At 39.4% G+C, this 12282-nt stretch overlaps 1 long non-coding RNA gene across 1 annotated transcript; it reads left to right on the top strand.

Annotated features, from left to right (window-relative positions):
* Window positions 1-1828: 1828 nt before the first annotated feature.
* LOC125335349 lies at window positions 1829-7643 on the top strand. Its single transcript, XR_007207426.1, has 3 exons — window positions 1829-1970; window positions 2069-2321; window positions 7068-7643. It is a non-coding gene; the product is annotated as an uncharacterized LOC125335349 (long non-coding RNA).
* Window positions 7644-12282: the final 4639 nt, after the last annotated feature.

The following is a 12282-nucleotide window of genomic DNA, read 5'->3' on the forward strand; positions in this document are numbered from 1 at the left end:
CGATCTGGCTCCGGCAGCCAGCAGCGTAACAACGCAGTGGTGGTAAAGAAGGTAGAGAAGGGTCTCTCATGAGGGTTTGAGATGGCTTTAATCACATCTTGTCCCCTCGATGTTCAAAGGTGGAGAGACAGCGTGGTCTGAGTGTGGGATGGTTTTGTCAGGGGCCCAAGGGTGGTCCCTGGGGGCAGCTGGGGTACAGAACAAACAGGGAGAAACCGAGGGAGTGGCCAGGGCTAGGGCAGGGAACAGGGGGAACCTGTGAAATATGAAAAGCAATGGATTAACAGATCCCCACAGGGCAGGGTGATCCCTATATTTTGGTTGCTTTTTTCTTCCTTTCTTTCCTGTTTCCACAGATTTTGTGTTTCTTCCCCTATATCCTCCCAGCAACAGGCTGAGTCCCGGTTACTGCACCCCAGATTCAGTCACAGCCTTGTTGGTGGGGGTTGATCTAATCTCCTTCCCAGGAGAAGCAAATGGATTCATCAGTGATAGATTCCATAGCTAAACTGAAGCAAACCTTGTCCATTTAAGAAAATGGGGTTGTGAGGTAAGAAAAAGTCTTCATGTAGATCCTCATTACTTGAAACCATTCACTCTGGGAAAAGAGGAAAAGACTGCCTACTTCAAACCCTTCAGCAAGGTCTTCCTTCTTGCTCTCCATCAGGCACTTTCTCTGTGAATCTGCCACAGACGTTCTCCTCTTTACAAAGGTAGCTTTGTTTAACCAAATTTTACCCAGACAAAGCACTTTTGCGTGTAGTTTCCTAGGTGAGACTGGCTGTCCACTACAAATGCAGTGGGATCCTCAGGAGATTGTCAGAGACAGAATTTTCCATTGTATGTTTAGGAAGTCTTGTTTTCCAACAGCCCGCTGTTACATTTAGCCATTGTAGCCATGCAGTCAGCAGTTGAACTGCACAGTTTTCATAATTAAAGAGTTGTTTCCATCATGTAAAACCACTTCCTTGCGTCACTGACATCACCAAAAACAAGGTGATAACGTCTGATATGGACATGCCTATCAGAACTGGAGACTATATTCATAGAAATCCATAGAATTCGCTCAATTTAGGATTGTGAAATATCACTGAAGGTACAGTGGTGAGTCACAGCTTGTGAAAGGAGTTGGGAGTACAGGGTAAATAATGAAGTGCTTGAGTTTATCCATCCTTGCTTATGAAGAAACAACTATCATTAGGATTCCATGGATGTGCCAAATCGAAGAAATTCTGGTCATAAATACTTCTCTAAGGAGGAAACTTATTAATAATCAGTCCTTTTGAAAACTGAATTAAAATACATCCTTTTCTTAATTTTAAGGCATATTCTGCAGTTCTTATTCACACAAAACTGCTACATCATCATGATTCCCCTTATAATAGACAAGAAACCGTAAGTCCTTATTTTATTGTAGTGTTACAACTCCGAATACCTTAGCAGTGTGACTATGAGGTAGGTATGGACAAGTTCTAATTGTGTGGTTAAATGTTAGAGTTGATGTAGTAACTAAATTTGAAGAAATATTCTATTCATATTAAGAATCTCACATTCAGGTTTTAAAATAAAATGTTTCCTTACTTATATTTTTAAAATTTGTTTTGAATATGTTATTCAGCAATTTTTATAATACTTCCCCCCACTTTTTCTGTCACTGAGACTAACAATAAGAACAGCTTTTAAGATTTTTTACTTTTTATCTCTCTTTTTCTTTTTAAAATGTTTACTCTTTCCAGCTATGGGATGCAAGTTTTTGAAAGTTAGATTATTGACTGGGTTTTTAAAATTTATTTCTCCTTTTGTTACTCTGTCTTTTCAGTATTGCTGAACTCTCTGATGATTCAGAAGATGGAAAAAAATCATTTCTGTTCACTCAAATGATTATAGTTACAAAAGAAGAAAATAGAATAAGAAGTCATGAGAATCTTGAAACCCACTGAAACCAGAAGGCTTATTTAATTTTATATAAGGTATCCTGTGGAAAAAAAAAAAAAAGAAAAAAGAGAAACTGCTGAAATAGCATTTCTTAGCCAAATCTTGTTCTTGACACAATCTCATTTTTTTACAGGAAAAACTTCCAGATGACAGTTTTCAATCTCAGCAGTTGATAGTTGTAGGAATGACAGAACAGTTGGAGCAGTGAAGCTTTAAGCTATTGTTCTTTTCCTTGGAGTAGCCTTGAAAGAATGCATTCACGCAATTACCAAGGATGAACAGTTTTTTAACAGATGACTAAAATTTAATTTCTTTTTCATCGACATCAGTCGCCAAGATAAATATCTTGATTCTCAACTGCTTGTAGTCATTTGCAAATATGGAGGGTAAGTACAAAATACCTCTAAACAGTGTAAATGGTTGTAAAAATTCTGTGTTGTCTATTATTTGTGTATATTTTTGCCGAGGTTGCCTAGCTACAAATCTGTGTGATACAGGAGTGCAATGTACAAGAAGTGGACAGCCAAACTCCATACCAGTATTTGGATCACAGTTAATGATATTCATCAGGGAGCTGAGATGAGCCTGTTCTGTTTAAGAATCATGGATTGTAACACACACACACACAGACACACACACACATATATATATCAGTAGCTGCAAACTGCATTTTCTCAGGCAGCATTACATCATCTAAAAAGAAAAATGAAAGCAGCCTTTGCTGGTAAACAGTTAATAGCCATGACAATCAGATTGGATTAAATAATTAAACTGAAATAATGGTATATAAACAGGAAGACACCATCAGTTTGGCAGCTGATAAGATGGGATCCATTTGCTAGTGTTGGGGAAAGGTTTTCATCTTGAAAAACTAACCTTGTGATGAAAGCCAACTAAGCTATAGACTTATGAGGACAGACTTTGGCTCAGCATGTAGCAGCTAAATTCAGTACAATTTGCAGTCCCACAGTCATGATTAGGTTTCCAATACAAAGCATGGGAATTCAAAAGTTTTTGTTTTGGGAGTCTTTTATCTCCAGGAGCCCAAAAGATATAAACCACACATGCCGTGTATTTCTTTGATAAGCCAAGATACCCTGGCTTCAAAAAGTGGCAGATCAATGATGCAGCCTCTGCCAGTGTGCTGGCCCTGCCCTGAAATCAGTGGGCTTTCCTGTGGCTGAACCTGGACTGAATTTCTCACGTTTCACACTTCGGCTCTCCTGTGTGCCATGTTGTCTCTTCTTTCAGCGTGTCAGCACAGTCTGTGTGTGTGGGTAGCTGCCACCACGTGATCGTGATCTGCACTTCCCTTCTCCTATGTGTTTGTAGCCTTAGGGACACTGAAAATGATACCTGATGTCTTGCAAGCCTCTGGGTGCACATGCATATGTACAAATTTTTATATATATGTGTGTGTATTTGTGTGTGTGTGTGTGTGTGCATTTCATAAAATATCACAAGTATTTATGTCAATGCCCAGTTAGACAAAATAAATGGTTAAGTTCTATTCCTCTCTGAAGTCCTTGTTTCAAAAGAAGGCTTACATCACAAGACCTAGGTGCCTAAAAACGTAGATGGAAGTCGTCTGGGGTTTAAAATCACCCCAAATGCTGAAATATCAATGGGTATTTTATGTCAGCAGGCTTGTAAATGTCCTGCAACATGCTGATCTGGTCCAAAAGTACTGTGATCCTACTCTGTTTGCCATGTATCAAATCTCGTATCATTCTGTGGTCACACCAGTGTTGACTCAAGGGAGGAGCCTTGCAGGGGCTGAGCAGCCTTCACTGCTGAGCAGCTTGGGTACACACCAGGGCTTGAGGGAGACAAAGTGGGCAAACAAATTGTTACAAGAGAATTGCAGTGAGAAGGACCTAGTCCAGTGCTAGGACCTAGGATGGCTATACTTTTTCACAATATATAAATGAAGGGAAGAAGAGAGATAAGTGTGGTAACTGTTAAGTCTCCTTTTGTTTGGTTTGTTCTAAGGAAAAATGATGTGGAATCTCAGGTCTTGTCCCCTCAGTTTAGCTGTTGAAGCACTCCTTGAGTGCTAAGTTTTTATGATTTGGATTTCCTATGGCTGTTAAAATAAATGCTAGCGGAAATACCAGTATGAAAGCCCTAAGAAATTAATCAAACATCTGTATTTAAAATAAGCAGACTATTTCCCTTCTATCTGGATTCCCTCTTTGGATAACGGTTTCCACATACTGAAGTCTAAGTACCACACTGTCTCTTTTGCTGTAAATTCTTTTTTGGATGAGGACCAGTATTTAAAAGTATTTATGTAACTAATGACAGAAATTTGCCATTAGTAAAAGTTATTTTAGAAGTGCAAAGCTAGTTATCTTAACCTCTAAGTCATAACTTAATTAGGCTCTTACTTCAGTTTAAATTGTTTCAAGTATAGAAACCTGGTATCTGACTTGCAGTCTAAGTTATCTACTTTTCAGATCATACTGTAAATGTTCTGGTCTGAAAAAGACTGAAAAGAAAGTCTGGTGTATGTACAAAGAGAGGACTGAAACCATTGGTATCAATGGCAGGGAGACACTAAACTGGTCAGAGACATTTAGCAATCTTCTAAGGCATTTATCTGTAATTTTGGAGGATGCAAGCATCTAGAGTTGTCCCTAAGCTGCTTAGACTTGATAGTGGTGACACTGAAACCTCTAAAAGATTTAAAGCAACTGAGGGAGACACTGAGATTTAGCTGACATGAGCTGCTCCCAAAGAAGTCTGCCTCTGTCGTCTTGAGGGAAATGAGGAAGACTCACTTCCCTTGGCTGAAGCTGGTTTTGTAAATACTTCTCTCAGACTCTTAAAGCATTTTAGTTCTTGTGTACTGATGTGTTCTTGATTCCTAATCCAAACCCCTGTGTGGGGTGCTTCTGGAGACCGATACAACTGGTACTGTGAAAGCAAAGCTGCTTCAGAACCAGTGCCAGGACAGGGCCTTGCTTTCACAGATACATTACATTTTATTATTGTGTGAGCAAGAAAAGAGTGCAGCTAAAGCATCACAGCTAGCCAATAAAAAAGGAAGCACTCTACAGAAGCATTAGGGTGCATAAAAAATTAACTCCAGGCTCATGTATGCAAAACTTAATTATGTAGGCTTCAAATCTCATCAGAGTCATTGTTTAACTGCTCTTCTCAGAAGCTAGGCTAACCTTGAAACCTTTCATATTTATCATTTATCTTAAAAACATTTTAAATGCAGCAAATGTTTAAACCTGAAAGATAATTCAGCTTCTTTGTCCTGGGCTGTTTGTTATGAGGATTTTGTTGTATTGCCGTTTAGACAGATACTGTACAAATACAGATATGAATGAAATAAGACACTTGAGCCCACAATTAAAATCAACATAAACTGGCAGTGTTTTATTAAAGCTCACGGGGGCAGATTTGCCTTAGTAGAAGAGTTTGCTCTTTTCTAGTTTTGAAAATGTGGTTCAACATGGCTGGCATTCTAGTCAGAAAGAAGGGGTTTTCATAAACCAGAAAACCAGCAAGAAGAAGTAAACAGTCATCCACTTCAGGAGTCTATGCTAATTTTTTGGGAATTTTTTTCTTCACCAAAACCCAAAAATATTCCTGGGCACTGGATGCTCAGTGCAGTACAAAGAAACTGTTTTGAGATGTTCTAAATATTTTTAGCATGTTGTCATTCAGTGTCCACACAGATATTTAAGAAGCTTAGCTGTTTTAAGGCACAAATAATGAGCTCCAGAAATCCTATATGAAAATCACTATATTTGAGGCTTTGAAGTAATCCAGGATGTAATGAAAAATATTTTATTTTATTTTATTTTATTTTATTTTATTTTACTTTTGAAAAGGAGAAGGAGTAATCCTACATCTTCCACTATCAGATGGATCAACTCATTCCTAATAGTGCTTTGAAAGATAACAGGTATTTTACTTTGTTATCTCCAGCCCTGCCCATGCTTAAATAACATTAGTGTTTGATGGTTGTACTTGCTGTGCAGCAGCATCGTGGTCTGCCAGGGTCTTGGTCCTGCTAGAAACTTCTCTGTCTTGGTCCCTCTTTTCTCACTTGTTCAAGGAAACATATTTATAATGTGAACATTTAAAATCCAGCTGATCTTCTAATGCTCGGCAGCAAATAACAATGATGGGTGTAGAGCCTGGCATACTTTCTAGCATTGTTGAAGTGCTGCATAAGGGATTTGGCTGCCTGAGTCCCATTAAGGTAAATGGGAGCCATATGGCCAGATCTTCAAGTACTGCTCTAAAAATGTAGGTGATTCTGTCTGTAACAGAGCACAGGATTTTGAAAGTGCTGTTCAGTGCTCCTCTCTTTTAACCATCTCAGGTTTTATTTTCTGCATTTAACTCATGGAAATGGCTGTAGATAAAGAGTCATCCTGGAGACTGGATTCTAGGTTATATCCTGCTTCCCACTGCTTTAGTTTTCCCACTACTGACTATATGGACATACCTTCTACTGAAGTTCTTGTAACAACATGTCATTTGGGGCCCTGTAAACACATAGCTTGACTCTGTTCTAAACATTATTTATTAGATGTCTTGGATACATTTACACTCCCCTTGAAGAGTAGAGGCAGGTAAATGTTTATCAACTAAGGATTCTTTCTCATTTGCATGCTGAGAAGCCTTCTGAAATGTAAGCCTCCGGTTTTCCTCTGACTAAATGTGTTACTTAAAGTTTTTGTTTCAGAATTGCTAACGAAATTTTAGAAAGGCCTTATCCCTTGTGAGGGACAAAGACAAAATCCCTTGGTTATGGCATGGGATGCTCCTATAATGTCGGAACAAGTTCAGAAAAAACCCCCAGGGAAAATGGAGGACCTGATAAATTTAAATACAGAGTGGATACTTGTTTCAGGTTTTCAGAGCTATAGAGAGACCCCTGCCATACCTGCTCTGGGAGGCCTCTGACACAATACCCATGTGGAGGCCTTTGGCTGAACCTGGATGGCTGCTGTCAGCAGGGAGGGCAGTGGGATCACCAGTGTTCAGCTTTGGGCTAATCCAGTGGAGGTGACAGCTTGAAGGGGCCCAAAAAAAGTTAAAAAGTCTGCAGAGGTGAAGGTGTGTATATCTATACCTATCTCTCTCTCTCTCTCATGTTTTTCAAGGTGCATACAGTCTGGCTATCAAAGCATCTCCCAGATGGTTCTGTTTATCCCACTTTTACACTCTCCAGTATTGTACAGACTGACAGAAAAAAACTCTTTTAAATAGCCACAGAACAAAAGAAAGAAAAGAAGATGAGAGGAAAGGATAAAAGAGTATAACAAGAGCGGATGACTGGCACGTACTGCATCCAACCAGTTTCTCTTCATTTCTACTTATTTGCTGACTCCACTCATGTGGACTCCATGGAAATTATGTTTGGGATCTATTTTCAGCTGAAAAGGAGAGAGTTTTTCCTACCCAGATAGCTGTGTTTACACTGCACTTGAATATTATAAAACAACTTCAGAGCTGCATCTGAGGTAGCTGGAACTTGCTTTTCATACTGGAATGTCAAATGGTTGTTGCTGCCTCCTTCATGATCCAGACACTTTTGTGCAAAAGATATCTATGAGCTAAGCAAAAATTAGGTGGCACAACCTTCAGAGATCCTTTTTGTATAATTGTGATTGTATAACTTGTACAATTGTGATTGATCCTTGTAGTAATTCTTTGTATCTGAGAATTACATGGGCATAAACACCTTTGCACTTCTTCAAAATAAAGGCTGGAACTGAATTTTTAACATAAGCTGAAATGTGTATCTGGGTGCATTTTAAACCTGTGTTTGTAGGTAGCTACAGGTGCATAAGACTGTTGGCAAATAAGTATCAGTGTTCTGTGTACAGATATGACTTTCGCATACATGATTTTACAGCTGACAGGAGGGTCTACCACACATTTAAGAGATAATTATTAGACCGGCACAAAAGCAGGAAAAAAATTTCTTTGATTGCTCGGAATTCCTTTGAGTGTCTTCTGAATATAATGATAGCCTCACTGGCCTGTAAGAACCAAAAACCTGCCAGAGAGACCTCCAGAGACAACACTTACTTCATCCCCTGTCATTCTGAACAATCCTTTATTTTTGTAGTTTCTGGATACCACAGAGACTTCTGTCACTCTTTGCTTCCCTGTCCCACTGTCTGCCTTTTAATTTGCTGTCATCTGTGCCAACCCAGCTAAATTCCTGCTTGACATAGCTGAAACTTGGTTGCAACAGCAGGTTCTCAGAAATGCCCCTGACAATGGACAAATGCCCCAATTCTCTCAGCATCTGGGCTAACCTTGAAACTCTACCTGGTAGGCACAGTGCAATCAAAAACTAATCAGTGAAATCAAGCTGAGATTTGGTCTTGGGAGCTAATAGGAGAAAAAAAAAGATGACTTTGCAAATATGGTAGGGCTTTCAAGGGGGAAATTGCACAAAGCCATTCTTAATCATCAGTATCTCGAAAGAGTAGTGATAGGAGCACCTGGCAAAGCCTGTCAGCATCTGTGTTAATCCAGTTAATTAGTCGTAAAGGACAAACTCTTCTGGAAGCACCTATGTGACGGGCAGGCTGTCTTCATATTTCATTAGGATGATTGTTTTAAAGGTTGAGGTAAAACGGTGCCTGTGTTCCTTCAGAGCTTTTCCATGTGGGGCATGTCGGAGGGCATGTGGGGCTGGGAGGTAGTGTGGGGCAAAAGCGTGCAGACAACTTCACAAGGAAGCAGCCTGATAGGGAGACAGTAACTTGAGCTACAACCTACACAGTCTGTGTGATTTTCCTCTCCCTCCTTTTCTGCCTTGCTCTTTCAGCAAGGGAAAAAAAAAGAAAAAAAGAAGGGAAAAGGCTGCAATGTGTCACAAAGGAACAGACTGGCAGACATCTGCCTCTTGCTTTATTTATTTTTTTTTTTTTTTAAATGAAAGGGTACAGAGCCAACTCTTCACTCCAGAGCCCCCAGTCCCTTAACAAACCAAATGGTGGCTGTTGGCAGGGTATTGACAGCTTGTTAATGAAGGAATTCTTGACAAAATGACAACCTGTGTGGGATGCCTTGTGAAGCTGAATCCTCCCACAAACCAGTACTAAGTAATTAGGTGGTGGTGAAAATAGCAACTAACTACTGTTGCAGAGAAGAGGAAAAGGGGGAGGGGGGAAATCACCTAAATTAATTATAAAAGCAGTTCTCATTTGAATAGCATCCCTCTTCCCCTTCCCTGAGAAGACACAACAGTTTTCCCTGAACTGCCTGGGTTTCTCTTAGTGGGCCAAAGGGTGCATCTCAAAAGGCTGAGCCTGATGACCATGAATTCAGTGCTTTTTTCTCTGCAATCGTGATCAGCAAAGCAAGCGCTAATGAAAACCAAACAAAAAAGCTGTCCACTGGGGCTGCCCCTTTTGCTCCCTAAAAGAGCCCTGTCTGGTTCAGCTTATTCTGTTTTTCCCTTGATTTTTGTCTGATTGCTTCAGGCAGGTAGGCCTGTCTGTTGGCAACTGCATTAGGTTTTAAACCGCTGAGAGGAGGCTGGGTGAGGAACCAGCCAAAGCAGAGTGCTTGATTTACAAAGCGGGTCTTGCAGATAGGCACATTTTTAAACAGTGCCTCAGCAACAGCAGCGTCCACATTCATGACCATGGCATCAGTACCAGGAGCTAGAGCATTGGTTAGTAGCAGCTGAAGCAAAATCCGTGACTTGTGGTGAAAATAGGCTTCTGGTGGCCATTCAGTTTGGCTCTCTAGGAAGGTACTATTCTCCACTGTGTCTTGAACAGCAGCTCGTGATAACCTAGCTAAGTACTTCAATAACATAGAGCATAGGAGTTTCTACAAGAAGGAAAGCAATGGATTCCTTGATAAATGTTGATTTGTTTTCCCTCCCAGAGGCTGAAAACTTTTGGTCAACTGTAATGTGCAACAAGTAATTTAAATTTAAAAAAAGGGGAAAAAGTCAGGGAACTTTGAGTCTTTCTTTTCCCCTAAATGAAAGCCAGAATTTTGAGAAATTCAGCTAAATGTGTTATTTTATACTCTTAGAGTGTTTGGCCTTTTCCCACCTTTTTTCTTGAAGTGACGTTTACTTTCTACAACGGTAGTTTTACATAAGCAGTACAGACTGAAATGAACATTCTATACCTTATAGTTTTAAAATAATGTAAAGAAATTAAGACCTTGCAGACTTTGAAGGCACTTAAAGAACTTATCTACATTTTCAATTCCTCATGACTTTTTTGTCTTGAATGGGCCAAGAAACCTCACTAATTTTCTAGTATCTCATCTATTACTCAGGTAAGTTTGCTCCCATTTGTGGCTTTTGTAGTCATGCTCTGTTTAAACATGATGAAAGCTCCAAATAAATAGCTTCCTGAGGAACCATTCAATGATTCTTGAAATGGATGGGTAATAAAAGATCTATACATCTAATTCTATTAAAAATTTCAGGAAGGAATAGAGATTGACTTAGTTCTGGTTTACTACATGAGGTCAAGAGCAGATATAAGAAAGAACTCTTTAAAGGTTAAAGGCGTCACTTTACAGGGAGCTGTGAAGATATCTAATGTTTCAATGACCTGTTGTACCAGTGAGAGGCAAAAACCAGGTCAGGGATATTTTATTATTTCCAAGTATACTAATAGAGCTATGAAAAAAATGTTTTTGCTGCAAGTAGACAATTTTGTTTTGCCTCCATTGTGTTCCTCAAATTACTGATTTATTTATTTATATTTTTAAATGACTTCTCACCCTGCTCAGTTGTCAAAGAAAGCAAAACAATTTTTGATCTTGGATAATTACACTGCTCAGTAGCATTGACAAATTAAGGATGGGACATAAATGAGTGCTTTATAATTTGGACAGTCAGTATCTTTTGTGGTGTGAAGAAGTTTGCAAACACTAATGATGAAATTTTGACCCACACAAATTTATGAATGCATATTAGCATTGGCTCACAGAATCTTGCTTTAAACAGATGAAAACACAGGACTGAAAGTTGTTTGGGTTTCATTTCTGGCATCTGGATTAAAGCTTTTGGGGGTGTTCTTATGACACCAGGATCAAGAAATTACTCTAGAAAACTATTATGCTCTGCACATAGTAAATCAGTTCATTGGTGTGGTTAAAAGTGCAGATTGTGAGGTCCTTTCTTCTTGGGAGTATTTTCTCCATGTTCTGGCCCCTAGAAAAGGCCACAGGATGCTACCAACCAAAGGAAAATATATGCAAATGCAAGCAAAACAAGGCTTGTCAGATGACGACTATATTAAAAAAAGTAAATATTACAAAATTAGTCACAGAACTTATTAAAATCTGGACTGGACTGTAGAGAATAATGTTTCCTTCATGTAAGGGCATACAAGGTACTGTAATAAACTTTCCCACAAAGGGGAAGGTAAATGTATATGACCCGTTTGTGCTTGTGGAGGCAGTTTAGGGCTGGCTGGGTGATATTGAATTAGGAAGAAGTTAATTTACAGTGAACAGGATTGTTTGTGTTACTGTGCTTCCAGGGTCGGGTTCTTTTCTTGTAGAGTCAAATATTAATACTACCACTGATTTGAAATTCTCAGTTCCCTGGGGACTGGTGTTATCTGTGCTATTCACAGATCTTGACTTCCCATGTTTTTTGTCTGTGGAGGAAGAGGAACTAGCATTGGTTTTAGTGGAAATTGATCTCTTGTAGACTAGGTAAAAGCTAGCACTCATCACTGCTACAGAAGGTGACTGTGAATGGGGCTTGCTCCTCTGACATGCTAAATAAAACCTACTTTATGTCAAGCGCTTTGCAGGGCTCAGCCTCAGCATGCTCAGTCTTTTGTTGTATCAAACTGTCAGTGAGGAGCCAGAGAACTTCTTGCTCCAGGGGTATTTGTCCAGAAGCAATCTGAAATGTAAGTAAATTCCAAATAACTGCATTAGTGAAACAGCTGGAACCTTGTCAGCAGAGACAGACTTGTGCAAGCAATATGGACTATGCTGAACTCACTTGTATGGGATTTGTTCAGCTGCTGAACCACAAAAATGTGATGAGATCTCTATCACACTTCCATTCATTTTAATAAATCTCTGCATTTCTAACTGAAATAAAGGGAGAAAGCTTTCCAAAGCCTGACAAACTTTGCTTATTAGTACCCTTTTATGCATGGATTTCTGTTTTGCTAAGGTTCTCAGAAAGACATCCAAGGTGCAGCATGGTAATGATATTCTTCAAAGACCTTTCTAGATCACAGAATCACTGAATTTTCTCAGTTGAAAGGAACCCACAAGGATCATAAAGTCCAACTCTTAAGTGAATGACCCATACAGTGATTGAACCCACAACCTTGGTGTTATAAGCACCATGCTCTAACC

This window comes from Corvus hawaiiensis, chromosome 1, assembly GCF_020740725.1.
Source record: "Corvus hawaiiensis isolate bCorHaw1 chromosome 1, bCorHaw1.pri.cur, whole genome shotgun sequence".
Taxonomy (NCBI): domain Eukaryota; kingdom Metazoa; phylum Chordata; class Aves; order Passeriformes; family Corvidae; genus Corvus; species Corvus hawaiiensis.